Source organism: Rhinatrema bivittatum, chromosome 8 (assembly GCF_901001135.1).
Source record: "Rhinatrema bivittatum chromosome 8, aRhiBiv1.1, whole genome shotgun sequence".
NCBI classification, from domain to species: Eukaryota; Metazoa; Chordata; class Amphibia; order Gymnophiona; family Rhinatrematidae; genus Rhinatrema; species Rhinatrema bivittatum.
The window spans coordinates 216,695,506-216,721,675 of record NC_042622.1 but is presented as its reverse complement, the minus strand read 5'-3'; positions in this window follow the sequence as shown (position 1 = coordinate 216,721,675).

The following is a 26,170-nucleotide window of genomic DNA, read 5'->3' as shown; positions in this document are numbered from 1 at the left end:
ACCTTCTCCAGATTCTACCGTCTGGACGTTCAGGCTCGGGAGGACACGGCATTTGCAAGGGCAATACTAAGTGGGTCACGGGCAGCCTCCCACCCGGTTCGGGAGTAGCTTTTATATACATCCCATTGGTCCTGAGTCCATCTGCTACACGCTAAGAAATAGAGAAATTACTTCCCTGATAATTTCGTTTTCCTTAGTGTAGACAGATGGACTCAGCATCCCACCCTTGGCTGCCGTCACACATGGTCCTTCAAATGATTCAAGGGTAAGCCATTTTTTCATTTACCTAGGGCATCCACCCTGCCAGCTGTCGATGCTTTCCGGTTGAGTACACTGGCGGTCTCCAGCTATAGTCAATCAACCAGTTCAAGTTAATCAAGTTTTAACGTTTAACCAAGTTATGAAGTTATTCAAGTTAACCAAATTATTAAGTTAATCAATCAGTCAGTCACACACATATCCACAATGCTTTTCGAGGAGAATACTGAAGAGCTGCACGTCCTGCAGGGGTATATGTACTAGGCGCTGACGTCAGATTGAAATCTGATCCATCTCCAACTGCTAGCAGGAGTACACTATACCCATTGCTCCTGAGTCCATCTGTCTACACTAAGGAAAACGAAATTATCAGGTAAGTAATTTCTCCATTAGGCCTTTTTTAAACTCCTGATGCATTTGCATAGTATAAGCTTACTGTATCAGGAGTTTAAAAAAATGTTAATCTGGGTGTTAAAATGTGTGCTGAACTCCAGCTCACACTGCTGGAGAAAAAGTTTGTTGTTTTCACATGCTTTTCCAGCTTCTGTCCCTTCAATTTCATATAATGAGAAGTGCCCTATAACTAGGGTCCTTTGTTTTCAGTTTAAACCAATTTTTACCCATACATTCCTGGATTTTTGCAAATGTGAGAATTGATTTAATCTATTTACCCTAATTTTAGGCTGATATAAAAAAAAGTGCTCCAGAGCTGCAGATGCAGCACTTCAAGGCCTCCAGCCCCTGTGAACCAAAGTGCATGCTGTTTTTAAAGTCCTGCATCCTCACCCCACAAGCAGACAAAGTGCCTGTGTCTGGTGCTGCAAATGCATTTGAAGTAGACCTATCCGCCAAGAGTACTTCCCGGCAGGCTCCCTACACCTACTCAAAAGCAGACGTGGTGCTGCAGCGCACAGGAACCTTAGCTGCTCCTGAAGGAGAGAGGAGAAACCTGGAGTTAGCACCAGTAAGCATGATTGCTGTTGGAGTTGGGGGGAGGGAGATTCTTGGTAGGGTGGATGAGGAGTAGAGAGGGGGAGGCTGCTGTGTGGGTGGGAAGGAGAAGCTGCTTAATATTTTGTCCTGGCTTCTGTCCACAAAAATAAACTGGAAAAATGAGTATCCCCTCCCCCCAAGATATTTTCTCCTGTTTTTGTCCTTGTTATAATAAACCCTGATAAATTCCAGGGAAAAATAAAGAATAAAAACCAAACATGAAGGTCTCTAGCTATAGCTATAGCATAGTCTCCCAAAAGAGCTCTGCCAACTCTGACTCCTCCCATTTCAGGACTAAATTTTAAAAAATTTGACTCTTCTGCCAGGCCTCTAATGCCCAAACCCATAACTGCCCTTACCTAAGAAAGCCGACTACAAGAAATGGGCTGGCACCACCTTGAATCAAACTGTGACAACCTATTTTACTGAAGTTTTTTTTTTTTTTGTTTGTTTGTTTTTTTACAGTGCTCTATTGCCAATAGCGTACCAAAAAATTTTAGTGTGCGCTATTGGCAGCATCTGCTAAACGTTAGCCACCTAATTGATTAAACCCATGCTGCCCCCTCCTCCCACTGCTTAAAATATTTTAAAAAGCCCATCAGACTTCTCCTGCATCTCTCCCACCCCTTACCCAATCCCTGGGGTCCCAATAGGACAAATCCTTAGTTACTTCTACCCTGCCAGTGCTTTACTCCAAAATATTGTTGGCCTCTGTCACCTGGCACCATTTTGAAATATGGCAGCAGCAGGGCAGGAGTGATTGGATATTATTTCTCCCATGACAAGCAGGATGGTGACGTCACTGGACGGAGCCCTATCACGGAAAACTTCTCTCAAAGTTTCTAGACCTTTTGACTGGCACACTGAGCATGCCCAACAGGGCATCTCCCTTCAGTCTCTTTTTTTTTTCCACGCTGCAGTTTGCCTTGCGGTTAGGAGTTCTGTGAGAATTTTCTCACAAATTTTTAAATCATGGAATACTTGAAGTTTACTTCGTCAAAAACTTCCCTCACACGGGTCTCCCATCGTGACATCGGTAAATTGTCCCTCGGTGAGTAATTTTCACAGTCTTCGGTCGGTTCCTGCCTCCCCCTTTTTCCTGGGTCTCTGTTGGCCATCTACCGTTTTTGGGCCTCCCCCTTTTTCTATCATGGCAATAGGTTTTAGAAAATGCCCGGAGTGTCCCCGTACGATGTCGATTACGACCCACATGATGTCTGTGTGCTGTGCCTCGGCTCATCACACAACGTTTCTCACTGTCCAAGTTGTGCCCAGATGACCCCGAAGGGTAGGCGGGCTCGCCTTGACAAGATAGAGACCCTTTTTAAAATCAGGTTGACTCCATCAACATCCACCCAGTCGTCACCGGCAGAAGCATCGAAGAAACTTGTTGTCAAACCTCACCGGGAGCACCAGGGCAGCAGCGACCGTCCGTGACAGACTCCATCCAAGGCATCCACCTCATCTTCCTTGGTGCTGGGGAAAGACTGGACCGAGCACCGACGCGAGTCTATTCCCTGGTGGACAAACAAAGCCAACTTGCTGGCAGGTCTATCCTTCCAGCAACCAATTCCATAAGTGACCTTAACCACAGACCATCCAACTTGGGTTGAGGTGCTCATGTGCACAATCTTCAAACTCAAGGTACTTGGACACAGCTCGAAGCAAAGTTTCAGATCAAATTCCTAGAGCTTCAAGTTATATGTTATGCTCTGTATGTGTTCAAGGACTGCCTTTCACACAAGACTGTTCTTATACAAACGGACAACACGATTGCAATGTGGTACTTAAACAAGCAGGGTGGCACAGGCTCTTCTCTGCCAAGAAGCTGCAAAGATCTGGGCCTGGGCCCTTGCACACTCCATGCATCTCCAAGCCACTTATCTGGCAGGCATATACAACATAGTAACAGATCGCCTCAGTCGACAGTTCCATCCCCACGAGTGGTCTCTGGGTCCTATGGTAACAGAGAGAATCTTCCATTGTTGTGATTAACCAACGATCAACTTCTTTGCATCCGACTTGAATCACAAAGTGGACAACTTCTGCTCCCTGCACAGGCAACCAAACAAGTTAGCCAGGGACGCCTTTGCTCGCCCCTGGAGCACAGGCCTCCTATATGCGTATCCCCCGATACCGCTCATAGCCAAAACTCTCGTGAAGCTCCAACAGGACAAAGAGTCAATGATACTCATAGCCCCGTATTGGCCTCGACAAGTATGGTTTCCCATGCTTTTCGACCTCTCGATCAAAGAACCCATTTGCCTGGGCACAGCACCCACTCTCATAACTCAGAACAAAGGCATGTTATGCCATCCAAACCTTCAGACTCTATCCCTCACAGCCTGGATGTTGAAAGCTTGATCCTGCAACCGCTCAACCTTTCAACTAATGTGTGTCAAGTGCTTGTAGCTTCACGAAACCTTCCACATGAAAATCCTCTAATTGGAATAGATTCATCATATGGTGCACACAAAAAGATATCGACCCTTTTTCAAGCCCCACTCCATCTCTTTTAGACTATCTCTGGCATCTTTCAGACTCTAGTCTCCAGATTTCTTCGGTGAGGGTACACCTGAGTGCCATCTCAGCGTACCACAAGGGGGTAGGGGATGCCCCTGTAACAGCACAACCCCTTGTGAGCCGGTTTATGAGGGGCTTACTACAACTTAAGCCCAATCTACGGCCACCAGTCACTGAATGGGACCTCAATGTAGTACTTATAAGGTTCATGCGCTCTCCGTTTGAGCCTCTACACTCCTCTGATGTAATTCCTTACATGGAAAGTTATTTTCCTAGTCGCCATTACATCTGCTTGAAAGGTTAGTGATTTGCAAGCAATTGTCATTTACTCACCTTTTACAAGGTTCCTCCATGACTGAGTGGTACTCCATACTCACCCTAAATTTCTTCCTAAGGTGATCATTGACTTTCACTTGAATCAGTCAATAGTCTTGCCCACCTTTTTTCCCACCAGGGCGAGAGAGTTCTACACACCTTGGACTGAAAACGTGCACTTGCATTTTACTTAGACCGCACTGCAGTCCATAGGAAATCCACCCAACTTTTTGTTTCTTTCGATAAAAACAAACTGGGAGTTGCAGTGGGCACACAAACTCTCTCCAACTGGCTAACAGACTGCTATGAGAAAGCGGGCCTTCCTCTTCAGGGACGAGTGAAGGTGCATTCAGTAAGAGCAATGGCAACCTCAGTAGCACACTATCGTTCAGTACCGATTGCTGACATCTGCAAAGCTGCAACATGGAGCTCTCTTCACACATTTGCAGCACATTACTGCCTGGACAAAGGATGTCAAGACTCTGCCTTTGGCCAATCCGTCTTGAAGAACTTATTTCCAGTATAATCCCAACTCCTTCCACATCCAATCTGCTGTGGTTATTCAGGCTGCCTCATTTTTCCCAACAGTACACCAGTTGTTGTGCCTGTTGCACAAGTTGTACACTGTTGGTCCAAACATATGAGTCAGTCTATAGCTTGCTAATCACCCACATGTGAGGACTACCATCCTGCTTGTCCTGGGAGAAAGCAGAGTTGCTTACCTGTAACAGGTATTCTTCCAGGACAGCAGGATGTAGTCCTCACGAAATCCACCCGCCACCCCGTGGAGTTGGGTCCGATTACGTTTTATTATTTTATTTTTTCGCTCGCACCTTTTGCTACAAACGAGACTGAAGGGAGACCCCTGTGGTTACAGGGATTATGGCATGCTGGGCATGCTCAGTGTGCCAGTCAAAAGTTCTAGAAACTTTGACCAAGAAGTTTTCCGTGACAGGGCTCCGTCCAGTGACGTCACCCACATGTGAGGACTACATCCTGCTGTCCTGGGAGAACACCTGTTACAGGTAAGCAACTCTGTTTTCTACCCTCTTTGTACCCCACAGCTATGGGGTGAAATGTGCTCTAGGGTGAATACATGAGAAGCCGTGGAGTGGGCTTTTTATAAAGTTTTTAACTATGAGTTTATTCAGAGGGGGGGAAAGATAGGAAAGGAACAGACAAACCAAAAGAAAAAAGAATACATTGTTCACAAAATGAAACAGAACATGCTGCTGACATTTCTTAAAAGGAAAGAGACATGATGGAAACTGTCCAGAGGAAGGCGATCGCAATCGTGTGTGGTCTGTTTCAGAACACCTATGAGGAGAGGCTGCAGGATCTAAATATGTATACCCCAGAGGAGAGGAGGTGCAGGGGAGATTTGATACAGACCTTCAGATACCTGACTGGTATCAATAATGCACCAACTTCAAATCTTTTCCACTGGAAACAGTAGAATTAGGGGTTGTGATTTTAAACTCCATGGGGCACGACTAAGGGGCCAATTCAATACAGTTGGTCACGGGTTGTATAGGTGCTAGTTAATCTCCTTATGCAATAAGGGGATTAGCGCCTCTACAACCCACATCCAACAGCAGAGTGAATCTAATAGCCTCAATCACATGCACTCCTGATGCAAAAAAAAAAAAAAAATGTGCGTCTAGGATGCACATTTAGCAATCAGAAATTAATGCCTGCCTGGAGCAGGCGTTAATTGCTGAGCGCTCCTTAAACCAGTACAGAAAAGCAGAAAAAAATGTTGTTTTTTTTTGTTCTGCCTCCTACTTAATATCATTGCGGCTGTGCGGTGTTTAGAAAAACCAACGCAATAAACTCAGCATCAGTTTTCCTAAGCGGTGGAGGGCTGACGCACTCTGTCTCTCCTTAGCAAGGAGGCAATAGGGGTGCACAAGTGACCCTAGCACCTCCTTGCTAAAGTAACCCCTTAATTTAAATATTGCATGGTGCCGCCAGGGGGGAGCCTGGGGGCACGTTAAGAAAGCGAGCGCTGACAGTTCAGTGCCCACTTTCTGCATCAAAGTATTGCATCAGCCCCTAAGAATCAATATCAAGAAATATTTCTTCACAGAGAGGGTGTTGGAGGCCTGGTATGCCCTCCCAGAAGAGGTGCTGAACATGAGAACAGTTAATGAATTCAAAAGAGCATGGGATAAACACTGCAGATCCCAAAAGACTTAAAGAAAGGAATAGTATAACATTTCTGCATAGGAGTATCCTGCTTGAAGCGGCAGTTACTACACTTAACTACATGGAGTGGCAGATACTACCCTTAACAGAACGCATGGGAGTAACCTGCATGGAGTGGCAGATACTACCCTTAACAGAATGCATGGGAGTAACCTGCATGAAGCGGCAGTTACTACAATAAGCAAATTGCTGGGCAGACTGGATGGACCATTTGGTCTTTTCCTCAATTAATACTATGTTACTATTTCATTTTAAATGAAAGAGCATCCCTTGCTTGTTTGATCTTTGAATGTTTTTATCATATCTCCCCGTCCCTTCTTTCTTCTAGAGGAAGAGCAAGTTTGCTCACTGTAAACGGTGTTTTCCGTAGATAGCAGATGAATTAGCCATGCTGTCTGGGAATGTCCTCCATGCCACTAAGTGGCGGAGCTCTCAAAGCTGAAAATCAGGTCTTTGCCAGTGAGGAGCGCCTGCTTGCATCATGCTACTCTACCCCAGATCTCCTCAGTTCGTTTAAAAGCAAAACGAGATGAAAAGTTAAAAGAACTGTCCGGGGAGGCGGGAGGGTCAGCATGGCTAATTCATCTGCTATCTGCGGAAAACACCGTTTACAGTGAGCAAACTTCTCTTTTCCCGTAGATAAGCAGCTGAATTAGCCTTGCTATCTGGGAATCTCTAGCTAAAGTATTGAGCGCATATAGCCGATATCATGTGTCCATGATAAAAGAAGAAAATGCGCTCAAGACAGACAATAGGCGGACAGTTTTTATGATGCGCTGTCGCTGTGAGTAGATATGTGTTACCAAGAATTTTGTTTCTCATGTGTGGCTCATCCGCCATCTGTCGGTGTAAGCCAAAGCGGGACTTGAGCAGCTATAGTGAGGACCTTGGGGCTTTGTTGCAAAGTGCCAGGATATGTCTGTTATGGAGATGATCCAGAGAAGCAGACACAGTATGGATGTGGAGCATGTCACAGTATTTGTATGATAAGGGCAGGATGCGTACGTAGCTGAACCTTGCGTCTGAAGGAGGTGAGGGTGACTGAAACTTTCCGCTCTCAGGTGAGGAACATTAGATGACAAATGCCTAGCGGGTATACTGATGGGAGAATGAATTTGCTCCAGCACTTTGTGTAATTGCCATGGAAATATATTATTTATTTACTTTATTTAGTTATTTTTTTATCTCTTGGCCAGGACCGGAGAGGTAGGATTCTCGACGTGAACTCGGAGGCGAGCAGGTCCAGAGATTGGCTCAAGATTGAAAAAGATTGGTAGGGGTATGGACCCAAGGCATGCCGGAACCAAAACCGGCTAGAGGTCTCGGCAAAGGAGGTGGAGGAACTCCCCGAGATGTCATGGCAGGCAGGTGAGCGGGTGTGCGCCATGCTGAGCACTTGAAGGTGTAGCACGTCACACCCCGCTGGTGTTTTGATGCGAGCGGAGTGTTACTTGGAATGAGATTAGATGAATTCCCAGCTGAGGAGAAAAAATCCCGGACCTGGGATCAGATTCGTGCAATCTAGAGATGGGTGAAGCGGGGGGAATAGGAGATCACCGCTTGGGTGAGGAGTCGTGGGTTGCTTCACAGGAGTATCGGTTGGCACCGATAATTGAATTAGGAAAGTGTACTGTGCAGGGAAGGCTGTTTATGGGAGTGACTTCCCTTCAGTCTACGAGTAATGCAATCTGTTGTAGTTAGCGTGCAGTGAAGCACTGCCTGTAAACAAGGTCGAGTATATTGTTCTGCTCTGTTGCGAAGAGGCCGAGATTCCAAGCGCAGAAAATGAATCAACTTTTTTTTTTTTTTCCGTATGCCCTGAAGTTATTAGTTATGGGCAGGAAGCAGGGTGCAGGCAGATGGATCTGCTTCCTCCTCATTTTAGGACTTCTACAGATTTTTGCAGGGCAGTAGGAACCTGACTGAACTCTACTGATGAAGTAGAAATTTGAAATCTGGTTGTTTCGGTGGATCACCAGAGTCCGTCCACAGGGGTGTGCTCAAATGTTTGAAGAGAAAGCCGGGGGCTTAAAGATCCCGGCGAGTCGCATGTCCTGCTGGTTTTCAAGCGGACGACAGACCCTGAATCCAAAGTTGGTGAATAAAAGGGGGGAATTCCACTCTTTGGTGTGAGGGCACCACCTTAAATAGAGGGGTTCAGAGAGGCAAGGCCACTGGTAAGGACAATGCGGTCAGCCAGTACTCCAATCTCTGTGCCTGCTGGGAGGGAGTGAGACCGGAGCGGAGAAAGGATGGAAGAACTGACCACTGGGTTCTTAGGCTGCACTGCGGATGATATACATGTAATCGCGTGGTCTGTGACCGAGAATGGAGAGGATTTGTCCGGCGCAGGCAAGCAGCTTGCATTGTACGGGCATGTGCTTCAGAAGGCAGGTTCTGTCCTGAATGGGCGCCCAGGAGCCTTGCTGAGCTGCAAGACATAGGTGAATTGCATATGGAAATTATTGTAAGAGATTAGTATGTCTAGATTACCCCGTCAAGAATAGTGTTATGAGAAGAGTGGCTCACAGGATGGATTGGTCAGCGTCCACCCATAAGTCACCGTTTAGGTAAGGAAAACATAACTGGATCCCATGTCTATGACGGTGCCGTTGTTATCGAGATTGACTGACCGAGGCTATCGCTGGTGAAAGAAGAAGCTAGGGAAGTCACCCCCAGTGAGGGGCACTGAATGTACTATTGTGGGAGGAAATGATCAATTTCCCGCAATAGGAGCTTGTAGTACGAATTGCGGTGCATAGGCGAATCTGGTGCAGGAACAAAGGAAGTTGAGGGAGTGCACTCCGGTGTCAACGCAGATGAAGCGGCAGACCTCAGGAGGGCCTGGTGAGGTTCGTGACCACTCCTCTGAGTGGGGAAAAAACGTCTTTCAAACTTTGGAGTTTTGATGTTCTTTGTGGGTGAGATCCTGTAGAGGTAATATCTGGCATGCCCTTTGATAACTGACATGATCCCATCACACTGGTAGACATATTCGGCGTAGAATCTGAACTACAGAAAAAAATCCTTTTTTTTTTTCCTGCATTGAGGAGAGACAAAGATCCATGTGCTGATAAGATGGAGATGCCACTGCTCTACAAATGTGAAGGTTGAAGACGACCTTGTTGGAATTATGGACTGAAAAGAAATGGCCATTGAAGACGGCCTGGATAGGAAAGGGTCATCTGGGAATATAATCTTGATGAAACTTACCGAGGGGGCTGACAAGACACGCCCCCCCCCCCCACACACACACACACTTTCCGCCTCTATAGGTGGATGACCCTGGGGGGGGGGGGGGGGGTTTGTCAGTCTATCTGCAATAAGAATGTCATGAGGACAAGGATGGTTCGCCTATCCACGTCTCAAATGTCCCTGAAAGGAAGCCCAGTGACTAGCTGTAAGGGCATTGGCGGTGAACTCCGTCATAATGCCCAAGACTCTGTCGATAAAATGAATAAAGTATCGTGAAGTCCTGTCTCATGCCCCACAGGGCCGACAGGGCTGAGCGCTCTGGGACAGAGGCTCCAGAGACTGGGAACATCCATGGAAGACCATGCCACACGAATCATGTGTTACTGGAACCTTGTGTGCAATATAGCGGATTGGAGAATCCCCCAAACAAAGGCATCAAGACCTATATCGCCTTTGCTGGTGGTGTGTTGGATGGAGTCTAGATTTTCGCTTTTTGCTTTTTCTTTTTTTTTTTGCTCATCCCCAATGACCAATGTCTGAGGGAATTAGAGTCTGGAACACCTGATGTTTGTGCATACAATGTGAGATTCCTGTGAAAGGAGAGCCACGCTCCCCAGAAGGGGCTCCCAGGACTTGTATCAAAGAGTAGGCTCCCTCGGAGTGTCTAAAGAAAAATTTTTATTTATTTTTTTTTAAGGATCTCAAATATCTGTTGAGTGAGTAGGGATCTTCTGAGTTCCCCCATCTCGATGTGTGCTCAGGTCATTAGGATGGTTGAGACGGATTTCTGGATGGACAGGCCGGGCATCTAATGGGGCAGTAGGGTTCAAGCGGCACCCAGTTCTCGCAGGTGGAAGTGTTTGCGGCGGCTGGATAAGGCACAACATCTGAAGTTGGAGACATCACGTGGGGAGCCCTGTCCACCGGAGGTGACATCACGTGGGGAGCCCTGTCCACCGGAGGTGACATCACGTGGGGAGCCCTGTCCACCGGAGGTGACATCGTGGCTGAGGCGCAGAGTCTCTCGGGTGCACCAAAGCTAGCGGTACATTGCTGTCCCGGTCCCCTGGGAATAGGACATCCTCTGGAGGCCACACCCGGCCTTCATGAAAGGGCTTCTGAGCCCCAGTCAATATCAGTGGTTGAAGAGAAGGTATCTTCCCTTTTTTTTTTTTTTTTTGAGGGTTGGAAGGACTTGTGGGTCACCCATGCACCGCAGGTGTCCAGAGCCAGTGAGGAAAATAATATGCCAGCACCTGCCATTGAGGGGTTCTCTCGTTCCGACGCCTCCACGTTGGCATGTGCCACAGAGACAGTCGCTAGACGCTGGCTTGCTCTTGCCTGTACCTCCCGATGCATCGGTCAGTCAGAGGGCGCGTCCGTGCGTCGGTGATGGACGGCGGATGCGTTTGACTAGCGATGGATGCCTCGGATGCGTCAGCATGCCAGTGAACGCGTGGAGACGCCCATGTGTCGGACGCATTGATGCGTCGGTGCGCCTGCAGGTGCATGAACGCGCCTGCGTACGCGTCAATGAGTCTGCTTGCCACGGAAGCGTCAATGCACCGGTGGCTGCGTCGGACGCTTCGAAGCGCCGGCAGACGCCTCGATGTGCCAGCGGATGCCTTGATGCTCCGGCGGACGTGTCTATGTGCTGGCAGATGCCTTGCCATGTCTCGCCCGCCGAATCCTCATCGGCGCTGGCCTGGAACCGGGAGGTCCACCGAGGAGGTCTCCTGGTAAGAATCCTGTCATGTTGGGGGGGGGGCCTGGAGAAGATTTACATACTTCTCCCTAGGGCAGCCCCTTGACAGTTTCACAGGATGTTTTTCGATTATTTCTTTATCTCCTTTATTATTGTTTGTATTTTCTTCTAATTTGTAGATATTGGCTTCTTTTTTAAAAATATTGAGGAGAGAGCTTCACGCACTCAGTTGCGCGAAAAAAAAAAAACGGACTGAGGAGATCTGGGGTAGAGCAGCATGGTGCAAGCAGGCGCTCCTCACTGGCAAAGACCTGGTTTTCAGCTTTGAGAGCTCAGCCACCTAGTGGTACGGAGGATGTTCCCAGATAGCATGGCTAATTCAGACATCATGGCTAATTCATGCTGCTTATCTACGGGAAAATACATCTTCAGCTCCTTCAGTTTCTGTGTATGGCTTATAGTGCTGCCCATGCACCAGATTTGGGTCTCCCTTCAGCTACTTTATCAGCTGGTTTCAATTGAAAGACAAAACCATGAAGCTGTACTAGAGAGCAAAACCATGAAGCTGTACTAGAGAGCAGTCCAGTTCGTCCAAAAAAGGTCTTTCAAAGTGTTTAAAAAAGAAAACAAAAAGGTCATTTTATTATATATAATCTTAATCTATAGCCAAGTTGTCTATAGGTGTGCCCAGACCAGCATCAGAATGGGAGTGAACACAAGACGCGCCTTTTGTAACGCAAGAGCTGCAGCCTCGAGCACTCTCCGCTGGAAACACAGCTCTGAAGCTGCTGCTAAAAATAACCTAGCGTCATCCTTCTCAGCTCTATTTTTAGACTTTCTCCAGAAATAATTATCTCCTGTTTTGCTGTGGATGGAAAAACTTTAAACCTTTCTTTTCATTCTGCCCTGCTCTTTTCTGAGTGCATGTATACAAAAAATTTTGCAACAAAACTGAGAAAGCAAATAGTATCTGTTTTGCCTTCTTCCAACGTTAACCCTTTTTTTTTTTTAGTCTAACTTTCACCCCAAACTCTGAAGCATATCAGAAAAGATCAATAGATTGTTGTACATTTTGCAAATAAAAAAAAACAGAGAGAAATTGTAAAGTTCAACCTTGTTCCTATCCCTTCTCAGAGGCTGCAGCTTGACCTGTGTCAATTCCATGTGGCAGCAACAGGGACTTTAAAAAAGGCCAGCACTGGTGTCAAGATACTGGGTTAGGTTGTGGAAGAGGCAGGGGCGTCTTTGACATAGGTAATGTGCCAAGCAGTGTGGTGGTTAACCTTCCTATGAATTGAGAGGCAGTGCCCATATTGTTCTTAAGGCTGGCATATGCTTTGGCACAGGATAGCGCTACTGCTATGGTCTATGGCCCGACCCTGGCGGGTAAGCCTAGTGCTACGAATGACATTTTCACTCAGTACCATGGACTGGACTGGACAGGGACAGGAAGGTGTTCATTTAATTGTTCATTCACGTCTTCATTCCTTCATGTGGCAACGTTTACCAATGTGCCTTACAAAAGAAAAATGTGTCACGCAGATACTCGACAGCTTACAACGGCAGCTGAGAAAACCAAAACCCAACAAATGCTTCTTAAAGATGGAAGATGCAGAAGGATGGACAGAGAGAATATGAAGGAGCAATTGCAGAAGGCAGCAGATCTGGAGAAGTCATGAGCAAAGAAGCCACATCTAAGAAATACAAGGAATTCAAGACGGGGATGCAAAATTAAAAGTGAAGAAGGTGATAGGAACCAGGAAGTCATAGACTGGAGGTAAAAGAGGGGAGAAGTGCAGTGCAAATGTATTTATCTATCTAGAAGGAGACTAAATATTGAATACTGACATCCACTAGCAAGGCTATGAGCAAGAGCCCTGGAGAGTTTAAATGCTGACTCCTGTCTCTTTGGGCTTTAGCGTGTGAGTATCCTGGGATATTCTGCTTATGCCAATAGCAACTATTCTTAAAAAAAAAAAAAAGGGTCTATTTGAAACCATTCAAACAATATATTCAGTGTATACAGGAAGAGAAACAAGCATTGATGCATCTGAATAGCCCTTTTCCAAAAAGAGAAACTCAGGGAGAAACCTGATATTCTGCTGCTATTCACCTCCTGAAGGGTGAATTGAGTCCAGGGCCTTTAAATAAAATCGGAAGAAATATATTTTCTTTTTCAGAAATGTGCATTTCAAAATACTCATTTTAAATTGTTAAATATGAGGGCAATTCTGAAAATTGCGGGCAGGTTCAAGGCTGGTTAAGTTTAACTTATTGATTATTCCGCTGTTATAATATAGAGACCTGGATGCAAAGTGGATGATTTTGGCTAGTAATGATTAAAATATTTCAGCTAGCCTTGTAACAGTTTTATGGTTGTATGAACTGGCTTTTTCCCACCGGTTGAAGTGATTGAAGATATTATTTAATGAACAGTGTGAAAACAGCAATTTGGTATATATATTTATTTTCCTCCAATTTAATGTTTCATTTTGTATAAGGCCTTATCAGGGGTGTTCTAGAAAAATGTAAATATCACACAATATCTGTAAGAAGTGCATGTGGAGACAGATGTGAAAGTTTTTAGAAAGAAGATTAAGGCACTAAGCTCCCAGGAAGCTTTTAGTTAAATGTTTTGAATTTGAACATATTTTTATTTCAATTTTATGTGAATATTGATTTAAGGTGGTCCATATTCAAAAGCATTTAGCCGGCTAACTCAGAAGTTAGCCAACTAAATGAATATTTGGGTACTTATCCAGCTAAATTCTAGCCAGCTAATAAGATTTATCAAAGCTTTTTTCCTCTTCTGTGTCATTGAGACAAACCAGCCCCTGTATGCTGTAAGGGCTCTATGTAAAGATGCAAGCCTCACCTTAGCTATTTTCCAGCTACTAAGCAGGATCTATGCCCATTGGGCACCATTCACCATTATTCCACTCCTAATAGTTATTTGTTTCAGCATTTATAAGGCATTCTATACCAAGGGCTTTACATCACATTACCTATAGGTACCACAATTCCCTGTTCCAAAAATCTCACAATCTAAGTTGCAGTGGAAGATAAAATGACTTCCCAAGGTCTTTCAGAGTGTTATTGGGAGTTGCAGGATTTGAACCCTGGTCTCCTGGTTTCCAGTAGGCCAAACCATCGCCGTACTATCTCTCCTCCTGATTCTTGTATGTGTTTTTCTTTGGTTCCAGAGTTTATTTTCTCTTTGTTGGTTTTCTTTTGGATCAGAGAGAGAAAAGAATTAAGGTGAGTTTTTGCTGAGAACATAAGAAATTACCATACTGGGTCAAACCAAGGGTCCAACAAGCCCAGCATCCTGTTTCCAACCGTGGACAATGCAGGCTCCAAGTACCTGGCAAGTACCCAAACACTAAGTAGATCCCATGCTACTGAGGCCAGTAATAGCAGTGGCTATTCCTCAAGTCGACCCAACCAATAGCAGATAATGGACCTCTCCACCAAGAACTTATCCAAACCTTTTTTTTAAACCCAGCTACACTAACTGCACTAACCACATCCTCTGGCAACAAATTCCAGAGCCTAATTGTGCGTTGAGTGAGAGAGAATTTTCTCCAATTAGTTTTAAATGTGCTACTTGCTAACTTCATGGAATGCCCCCCTAGTCCTTCTATTATCCGAAAGAGTAAATAACCAATTCACATCTACCTGTTCTAGATCTGTCATGGATTTTAAAGACCTCTATCATATCCCCCCTCAGCCGTCTCTCCTCCAAGCTGAACAGCCATAATCTCATTAGTCTTTCCTCATAGGGAAGCTGTTCCATCCCCTTTATCATTTTCTTCATCCTTCTCTGTACCTTCTCCAGTGCAATTATATCTTTTTTGAGATGCGGCGACCAGAATTGTACACAGAATTCAAGGTGCAGTCTCACCATGGAGCGATACAGAGGCATTATGACATTTTCCGTTCTATTAACCATTCCCTTCCTAATAATTCCCAACATTCTGTTTGCTTTTTTGACTGCTGCAGCACACTGAGCTGACGATTTTAAAGTATTATCCGCTATGATGCCTAAATGTTTGTCCTGGGTGGTAGCTCCTAATATGGAACCTAAATTCGTGTAACTACAGCAACGGTTATTTTTCCCTATATGCAACACCTTGCACTTGTCCACATTAAATATCATCTGCCATTTGGAAGCCCAATCTTCCAGTCTCACAAGGTCCTCCTGCAATTTATCACAATCTGCTTGTGATTTAACCACTCTGAATAATTTTGTATCATTTGCAAATCTGATTACCTCACTCGTCATATTCCTTTTACAGATCATTTATAAATATATTGAAAAGCACCAGTCCAAGTATAGATCCACTGTTTACTCTTTTCCACTGAGAAAATTGACCATTTCATCCTACTCTGTTTCCTGTCTTTCAACCAGTTTATAATTCACAAAAGGACTTCGCTTCCTATCCCATGATTTTTTTTTGTTTTCTTAGAAGCCTCTCATGAGGGACTTTGTCAAACGCCTTCTGAAAATCCACATATACCACATCTACTGGTTCACCTTTTATCCACGTTTATTAAACCCTTCAAAAAAAATGAAGCAGATATGTGAAGCAAGACTTCCCTTGTGCTTTGGGATAGCTTCTGAGTTCTCCATCACATGGTGCCAGACTAAGGGTGAAACCTGCTGAGAAAACAAAAGCTCTGTTTTCCCCTAGTAAGGTCTCCTGTCTCTGTTCAAGATTTAACAGAAAACATTATAGCAGGACTTTATCCTCCACCTGCTTGATTTGACCTGTGGTCCCTTAAAAAAAAAAAAAAATGCATCCTGCATGTGAATTACTGGCACCTTTTTCCCAGAAAGATATCGCTGCATTGTAGCAATAACGTCAGAAATCCCACTTACCTTATTACTTAATCTTTCTGACCTATGGAATACAACCTCCCCAGCCTTGTGCTCCCTTTCACTTTCCTCCCACCCTCCTGCTGCAAGGAACTGGGATTGAACTGATGACATTTCCATTAAATCTGGCAACCCTTTGCATTGAAATTCCCATTGTCCTTTTGCCAGTATCAACATCAATGAATTCAGAGCTTTCTGAGGACAGCTTGTATTTCCCACTCCACCCCGGGCTCCTGAGGATTGAGGTTGTTACCACGCTAGTATTTACAAGGTTTGAACCATTGAAAAACAGAGAACTTTCAGTGCTAAACAGAAAACAAAGTCACTTTTCCAATTCTAAAGGCTTCCGAAGGGGCTAAAAGCAAAATTATACTCGAGGATTTCCTGCTGAAACCTAAGAACCATTCAGTATTTTTTTAATGCAGATTTCTCCTTTAGAGCTAAAGGAAAGAGACATTTGGGTGGCTGACTCTTCATGATTTTAGTCCACAGGTCTGCGGGCAACCTGCATCTGCCACCAGACCATACTCAGGGCAAAGACTTGAATTTATGACCTCCTTTCCTCTTGCCCCTATATAGTTTTGAGATGAAAAATTTTCTGTTTCTTTCCTGAAATAGTGAAAAAAAAAAAATTAAGACAGCAATACCCACTCCCTGAAAAAAAAAAAGATAAAACAATATTCCACAAGTTTGCAGAGCAGAGTATTATTTTTTAACAGCCTGGTTAGCAATAAAGTCTGTGTGTACATTATACATGCATGCAGGGCTGAAACAGAAACATGGAAACATAGAAATGACGGTAGAAACGGCCCAAATGATCCACCCAGTCTGCCCAGCAAGCTTATGCCAGTATCTGCTGCACTGTGCAGGTTACCCTCATGCTTATCAGTTTCCCAGACTGTAAAAGTCAGGGCCCTCGGCTGCTGTCCGAATCCAGTTTTCCCTAACCCCTGCCGTGGGAAGCAGAGAGCAATGATGGAGCCGCATCAAAAGTATCAGGCTTAGTGATTAAGGGTAGAAAGCGTCGCATCAGCAAGTTACCCCCATGTTTATTTGTTCCCCAAACCATTAAAGTTGAGGCCCTTGTTGGTTGCTGTCTGAATCCAATTCCCCTTTTCCCCCTGCCTTGATGCATCGAGCATTGATGGAGTTGCATTAACAGTATGAAGGCTTATTTGTTAAGGGTAGCAGCTGCCACACCAGTAAGTTACCCCATGCACTCTTTTCTTCATTCCCATCCTCTAGCCTTAGAGAGCCACAGTATTTATCCCATGCCCAATTGAATTCCTTCACTGTTTTAGTCTTCATCACCTCCTCCAGAAGGACATTCTAGGCATTCAGCATCCTCTCCGTGAAGAAATATTTCCTGATATTTCCCTGGAGTTTCATTTCATGACCCCTGGTTCTACTGATTTCTTTCCAACGGAAAAGGTTTGACAATTGTGCATCATTAAAACCTTTCAGTATGTCCTGGAATACAACAAATAGCATCTGAATTTTAGAATAGTTTTAATTAAGAGCAGGTCTATAAGAATTTAATTAGATGTACAAAACAGTCACTTAATTGGATGTTAACGAATTCAGAGCAGATTGGCCTATCGGGGCTTTGGGCATGCTCCGGTGGGCCGGTTGGGTCAGTCACGTGGTTGATGTTCACAGCAGCCCACACCAGGCCCCCTCTTCCTACTAGCGGAAGCCTCCCTTGAAGTTCTCCATAGCAGTTTGTCCTGGGCCTGCGCTTTTCAAGCCCCACTTCTCCCCTAGCTTCTGGCCTCTCCACTACTCGGGTCATTCCTCCCTCCACTCCACCTGCTTCTCTCAGCTCCTTGGGCTGTTCCTCGCTCTCTATACCCACATCTCTTCTCTCCTCGGGCCTTTCCTCCCTCCCTCCCTCCACCCACTAAAATGACCTTGGTAGCGCTTGGCCTCTCCCCTCTTAGGGCTTCCTTCCTTCACGTGCTATGATCATCCGGCAGCTCCTGGCCATCTCTCTGCTCCTCGGGCCTTTCCTCCCTCCACCTATCCACTACAACTGCTACACTGATGACTTCTGGCCCTCTTCTCCTCGGATCCTTCCACCCTCCTCCCACTGGATTCGTGGCAGCTGTGAGACTCCTGCCATCAACCCACATACCCTGCCTTTCTGGGCAGGAGACAGCAAGGACTCCTCCTGTGGTTATCTCACTGCCGGCTGAATGCCTCCTCTACTGCTGGGCCCCTCAGGCTCCGATAGCAGCCTAAATTAATAATAAAAAATAATTATCTCGGGGCCTTGCAGTCTGCCTCTTCTCACATCAAGGGGGAAGGGACAGCCCATCCAGACCCTATTCTCCTGAATCCCTTACCTGGACTCCCCTTTCTCCCCCAGCCACAAATGTAAGTACAAACAGTTTTTATTCATGGGTGACTGCTGCAGCTTGTGCATTATGCATTTTCGATAAGGAGAAGAGTTGATGCATGAGCAAGAGTGTGCAAGCGAGTGAGAGTGTAAGCAAATGAGTGTTCACTCGAGTGATAATATATGTGTGTGTGTTAGAGAGGAGAAAGCTTGTACACATTCTCCACTCTTAACTCATCCATGACAATCTCAGGGTGATCAGAATCAAGGGTTTCAGGTATGGAGAGCAGGCAATTTTTTTATTTTATGTATTTGCTGTTTTGAAATATTGTAGTGGAGTTTAAGAAATTTAAATAAGGTTTATATGAGGTTTTTTTTTAATTATTGGCTGTTCTATTTGCCAGCTGTTTTAAACTATTCTTTTCATTAGTATAATTTTCTTATTGAGTTTATGTTTTATATTTCTTGATTATATTTGATATTTTCTGAGGGATGGTGGTGTTTTTCCATTGTTGCGCTGCATACAAAGGCTGACTTCTTGTGGTTTCCAGTTCAGTTTTTGTCTGCACATTTGGATTTATACTTTATTCGGTATTTGGTGAGGGTCTGTCTGCATTTGTGACTGAGGTGAGGTGTTCTGGTAGCTTGCAGTTTCTGTCTAGGGCTCTATAGCAGCTTGGCTTGTTCTGCTTTCTTAATAGGAGATGTATTGGTGTTCAGGGTGTGCTGTAATGTTTGTAATGTTGCCTTTTTACGGGTAAGGTTGATACTGTTCAAGTGAGGCCAGTTAGTGCTGTTTTGGTATGGAAGGCTTACTATAGTCTATTGGAAATTGTAATTGTTTACTCATGGCTGAGGATCAAGCCCACACCCAACAAACGCGATAAAAGATCTAATGCCATATGTGTTCCGCATGTCTCCTTTGCTTTTTTGTGGGGTTTTCTGGTTGGCACCACAGCAGTGCATGTAAATATAATATACATGTGAGATTTTAACTGTAAAGCTTTTTTTATGTAAAATCTGTTATAAATGCATAATTTTTAAATGGGGGCAGGGACAGGGTGCAAGGCTGTATTAGGGTGCCTAATGCTGACATTAGTAAATGACAGCAGATAAAGACGACAGTGATCCATCCAGTCTGCCAGCAAGGTGGATAACTACTGCTGCATGCAGGTTACCCTAAGGTTAAGGAGACCCCCATCCGAGACATAAAAGCAAATAATGGCCAGACCACCCTTGCACCAGTCCTAACTGCACTGGCTCCACATGGGAAAGCAAGACTCCATCTGTGGCTGTGCTACTTTCAGTCAGTAGCGCTCCTTGGTCTTGGCCACGGCTTAAATTTCTTATCTTTTTTTATTTTTTTAAAGCACCAGAGGAACAGCATGGATCACTACTGGTTCTCTGGCCCCCTACCCTATTCCTACTTACTGTGCTACAGCTTCTGCTGCCTTTATGGTTTCCTAGGCTCTGCTCTGTTCTGCCCATCTAATCCAGGGGCGAGGGGACCAGTAGTGATCCATGCTGTTCCTCTGGTGCTTTAAAAAAAAAAAAAAGAAAAGAAATTTAAGCCGTGTCCAAGGAGCGCTACTGACTGAAAGTAGCACAGTCACAGAGGGAGAGAGTGAGCCAGGAGGAAGTGCCTGTGCAGTGTTGGCAAGGCTTCTGCATGAGGTAGCTGGGCTGAACTCTGAGAGAGCACAGGGAATAACCAGTGAGTCTCCAGGAGAGTGGAATGCAGAGGAGTGGGGTGGGGAAAGGGAGGAGGCTGCTGCAGGCTGGTAGCAAGCAAGAACTTTACGTAATGTTGGGTCAGTGCTGGGCCTGGGTCATTCACTTGTGAGCACATAAGCAGTAGCACATCAGCAGAATGTGTGTGTGTCTGGGAGCATGAGTGCATGGATATGTCACACACACACACACACACACCCTGACACAGGCAGTGCATGCATGTGACTAGCTGTGGCCAAGGGTGCGTGTGTGTGTCTGCTTCTGAGAAAGTGCACGTGCGTACGTGTGCCAATAAAGTTTCCTCGATCTGAAAATCTGTGTTACTGAGCATTTGTGCCCATGTTTGACATTGGTTGTCTCATTAACTGATTGGTTGGGAAGAAATTTCACCACCAGGTCAGGAATTCAGGAGATAGATATCGAAATATATATCTATATGCGAGAGATATAACCAAATTTGTGGGGAGCCCAACCAATTGCATGGATGTATGGAAGGGGGGACTGCAGCTGTTTGCTCACCCCTGGTCTAAGGTATGCTCTACTAATTAGTTATTTAGGAAAATTGTGAAATTTATGTTGGAGATCTTTTGAATTAAGGCTGTCAGGCTCCAGGACACATGATGCATCTCTCAAAGGTTTGGGGAGCTATTGAAGCATATGGCGTACAGAAAGTACACATGGGAGTCACTTAGCCTGTGGGCTGGTTTTGAAAAAAGTCCCCCAGGCTGATATTTTCCTGCAGTCCGTCCCTGCCCCATATCAAAAACTACTAAAATCAAAGTAAATCACATTGAGCGCTCTTCCCTGATCCAACTCTCTAGTCACTCAATCAAAAAAATCAATCAGATTTGCTGACATGCTGCCTCGGGTCTAGCAATCCTCCTGACTGTAGGTAGTTCACTATCCTTTCCTTCAGCAGAGTTTCCATTAATTTTCCCACCACCGAGGTGAGGTTAACTGGCCTGTAGTTTCCAGGCTCCTCTCTGCTCCCACTCTTGTGAAGTGACTACCACCACTCTTCTCCAATCACTTGGCACCACTCCCGTTTCCAGGGATCTACTGAACAGGTCACGCAGCGGACCCACCAGTACATCTCTGAGCTCTTCCAGCATCCTGGGATGTATCTCATCAGGCCCCATGGCCTTGTGCACTTTTAGTTTTCCTAGCTCTACCTATACATTCTCTTCTGTAAACGGAGTTTCATCTACCACATCTCCATCTACGGTCATGTCAACCAACAAAGGTCCTTCTCCAAGATCTTCTTTAGTGAACACCAAACTGAAGTATTCCAGAAACAGGGATGTGCATAAAACTGGGCTTTATGCATGTAAATGGTTGTACTAAAATAGCCCCACGTTCAGTGCATGTAAAAGTGTATAACCCGGTTTCGAGTGTCCTTTTGCAGAGAGGTGTTCTTGGGGAATGGGGGGACAGAGTTGGAATTTTATGCTACTGCTTATTGATTTAAAAAGCATGCACATAAATTACGTCGTGCAAGTCGGTACCATCCAAAGAGCAGGAACGACTCTGTGCTCTGAAATGGGTGTGCGCACTCAACCAACAACCTGAGTCTTCTCATAACTTCACTTGGAAATACCATAGTAATGACAACAGAAAAAGACCAAATGGTCCATCTAGTCTGTCCAGCAAGTTTCTTAAGGAAGTAACTTCTGCTCTGTGCACGTTATCCCCATGTTTCTATTAAGGGCAGTAACTGCAGGTTACCCCCATGAACATAAGAACATAAGAAAATGCCATACTGGGTCAGACCAAGGGTCCATCAAGCCCAGCACCCTGTTTCCAACAGAGGCCAATCCAGGCCATAAGAACCTGGCAAGTACCCAAAAACTAAGTCTTAGTCTATTCCATGTAACCATTGCTAATGGCAGTGGCTATTCTCTAAGTGAACTTAATAGCAGGTAATGGACTTCTCCTCCAAGAACTTATCCAATCCTTTTTTAAACACAGCTATACTAACTGCACTAACCACATTCTCTGGCAACAAATTCCAGAGTTTAATTGTGCGTTGAGTAAAAAAGAACTTTCTCCGATTAGTTTTAAATGTGCCCCATGCTAACTTCATGGAGTGCCCCCTAGTCTTTCTACTATCCGAAAGAGTAAATAACCGATTCACATCTACCCGTTCTAGACCTCTCATGATTTTAAACACCTCTATCATATCCCCCCTCAGTCGTCTCTTCTCCAAGCTGAAAAGTCCTAACCTCTTTAGTCTTTCCTCATAGGGGAGTTGTTCCATTCCCCTTATCATTTTGGTCACTGTTAAGGGCAGTAACTGCCACTCCCGCAGGTTACCCCCACGATTCTCTTAAGGGTAGTAACTACCGCTCCCTGCAGGTTACCCCCATGTTTCTGTTAAGGGTAGTAACTGCCGCTCCCTGCAGGTTACCCCCACGATTCTCTTAAGGGTAGTAACTACCGCTCCCTGCAGGTTACCCCCACGATTCTCTTAAGGGTAGTAACTGCCGCTCCCTGCAGGTTACCCCCACGATTCTGTTAAGGGTAGTAACTGCCGCTCTGTGCAGGTTATCCCCATGTTTCTGTTAAGGGTAGTAACTGCCGCTTCCTGCCGCTTCCTGCAGGTTACCCTCACGATTCTGTTAAGGGTAGTAACTGCCGCTCTGTGCAGGTTATCCCCATGTTTCTGTTAAGGGTAGTAACTTCCGCTCCATGCAGGTTACTCCCATGATTCTGTTAAGGGTAGTAACTGCCGCTCCCTGCAGGTTACCCCCACGATTCTGTTAAGGGTAGTAACTGCCGCTCTGTGCAGGTTATCCCCATGTTTCTGTTAAGGGTAGTAACTGCCGCTTCCTGCCGCTTCCTGCAGGTTACCCTCACGATTCTGTTAAGGGTAGTAACTGCCGCTCTGTGCAGGTTATCCCCATGTTTCTGTTAAGGGTAGTAACTTCCGCTCCATGCAGGTTACTCCCATGATTCTGTTAAGGGTAGTAACTGCCGCTCCCTGCAGGTTACCCCCACGATTCTGTTAAGGGTAGTAACTGCCGCTCTGTGCAGGTTATCCCCATGTTTCTGTTAAGGGTAGTAACTTCCGCTCCATGCAGGTTACTCCCATGATTCTGTTAAGGGTAGTAACTGCCGCTCCCTGCAGGTTACCCCCACGATTCTGTTAAGGGTAGTAACTGCCGCTCCCTGCAGGTTATCCCCATGTTTCTGTTAAGGGCAGTAACTGCCGCTCCGTGCAGGTTACCCCTATGTTTCTGTTAAGGATAGTAATTGTCACTCCATGCAGATTACGCACAAGCCTTATGTTATGGGCAATAATATTAACAGTCAAAACCAAGCAACTGTCAAGCCCATAATAAAATTACTGCTAGCAATATTTTTACAGGGTAAAATATCAGCCTTCTTGATAATTCAGACAATGCTGCTGTTTTTAACATGCTTTGCTTTTGGACTTGGCCGTAGAAGCAGTCCTGTGCTTTTTCCCTAATGTCTGCGTATCAGTATCCTGGACTGTAAAAGAGAGGGCCTAGCATTAGCCCTCATCTGAATCCAATTCTCCTTATTTCCCTATTTGGCAAAGTCTGCTAGGATAATTTCCATGCAGTCTGGAGAGCGGTAAAGTTTGCATATACCTAAATTTGCTTTGAAAACACTCGGGTTATTGATCAAGCATGTGCACGCTTTCCAGCACACAAAGCCATGCCTGCTCATCGGAAGGTGGAACTTGTGTGATATAATTTTATGTGCATATATGTTTTAAATCCAAACATTTGAGTATAAATCCCAATTCTGTCACACTCTGCCCTCTCGCATACCTCTCCGCAGTTTGCGCAGAAGTACGCACAAAACCAGGTTCCATGTATGCTTTTATGCTCACTCAGCCCAGGGCTAAATTTATAGCAGCCAGTTGCATGCATACTGCTGGGTTTTTATGTGCGTGAATGGCTGTCAAAGTTCACCCCTTAAAATCACATAATTAGATATCTAAACTGCCAATACATTTTTTCTGCCCTTGCAATTTGAATTCTCTTTCATCCTCATACTGTTCTCTGTCTCTCCCCTTGTCTGCCTGGCTCCTTTCTTGGTTCTCTTGTCTATCGAGGTCTTCCTCTTCTCCATCACTTATTCCTACCATTTGTATCTGAAATTTCTCTTTCCTCTCCGCCGCTTCTCTCCAGCCCCATCTCTTTACGTCTCTCCCCCTCTGCATTGTTTTATGTCCCCTTGTTGCTCCTGCCGCTGATGTTCAGATGTAGTCATGGGAGTCACCAGCAGGCTCATCTCCTGAGTCAGATGGGACGCTCCATTGCTGGATCCAAGAGAGCCAGGAAATAAGGCAGGCCTGGGACTCTCCCAGATCGCATGGGAAACTCAGCCTTCTTTCTCTCCTCTGCTGGAGGAGAGGGAACTCATCCATACTGCTCCCAAAAATGCAATCTCTTTCCCAACCCTACCCCTCTTCCCTGCTTGGGCTTCAGATTGTCACTTTTAATACTCATGGCTGAGTTTCCATGCTGACCTCGTGCGATGCAAATGGGAACATCTGTCCCTCAAGGTTTTGAAATTGACAATTATTGGAACAGAACAGCAAGAATGGACAGAATCAGAGAGGCAATGAAGTGCCAGCAATGGGAGGGGATGGGCTAGTGCCATGCCAGCACTGGTGTTAGACATCCTACGGCCCAGGGCAGAAACTAAGAAGTAGGCCTAGCACACGGAGCACTGTTATGCGCTCCCTGTTCAGCGACCATCGCTCGAGGGGTAGCACAGGACAGCAGAATGGGCCCTTCCCCATAGGTTGGGCCTTTGGGTGCTGGGGCCAGTAGGAGTCCAGTGCAGCAGGAGCAGTACATGGGAAGTCTGAGAACAGGCTGGACCAAGCAAGGCTGGAGGAAGGGCTGGATATGGCGAAGCCGAGGCAGGCTGAACCAAGTCGGGTATAAGGCTGGGTCTAGGAGCAAACACAGGACAAGGTCTGGGACAGGGACTGAGACAGGACAGGACTGGAATAAGACGAGACAGAACAAAAAAAAGCCTAAAGGCAGCTAGGCAGAAGGCCTGTAGACCACTAGTAGCAGAATAAGGCCAGACAGGCCACAGGCAGACAAGGCAAAGAGTGAGAAGGCCAGAAGGCTGCTAGGCAAGGTAAGGCAAAGCTAGGAGCAGAAGGCCCAAAGACCACAAGACAAGGCTAGAGGAAAAGTACCCAGAAAGACATAGGCCAAGATAAGGAGCCAAAGGTAACTCCATGAACCATCAAAGTAGCTAGGGCAGGCTGGATTACATAGGGCAGTGATGGCAAAGTCCAGTCCTTGAGTGCCACAAACAGGCCAGGTTTTCAGGATATCCACAATGAATATGCATGAGAAATATTTGCATGCACTGCCTCCATTGTATGCAAATATATTTCATACATGTTCATTGCCGATATCCTGAAAACCTGGCCTGTTGGCGAACTCCAGTCCTTGAGTACCACAATCACTGACATAGGGCAAAGACCTGGGCGTGGTGAGATACTTGGCCAGCCTGGAGACTATGCTCGTTGAGGTCCCCTGGTGGAGGCTGAGTTATAAGACCAGGGAAGAGATGGTGAGGACAGTTCTGAGCGGGGGTCACCAGAGGCCTCTGCTGGTAGGGAGGAATCATAGGGTATGGTGAGGCTGCATAGCAGCTGGAATCATAATAGTGCCCCCCTCCCTTTGATCCTCTCCTCCTGGGTCATAGTTGGGTAGGCATTGGCAAGGCAAGGCTTGGTTGGGAAGCCATTTGTCAGAACAGGCACCCCCTTGATGGGCAGAAGGCTGTGGGTGAGAGACCCCTGTTGGGCGAACTGGCTGTGGACAGGCAACCTCTGCTGAGCTGGCTAGATCAGAGCTGGAGCACTCTCCTGGGCTGACTAGGTCAGGGCTGGATAAGAGATCTGCTGACTTGGAGTGGCTGACAGGCAGAGCCACTGCCACAGGATGACAGATGTAAGACCCCTGGCTCAGGATCCTCAGAGGATGGGACTACCAGCACAGGGTACATGAAAGGTCAACCCCCT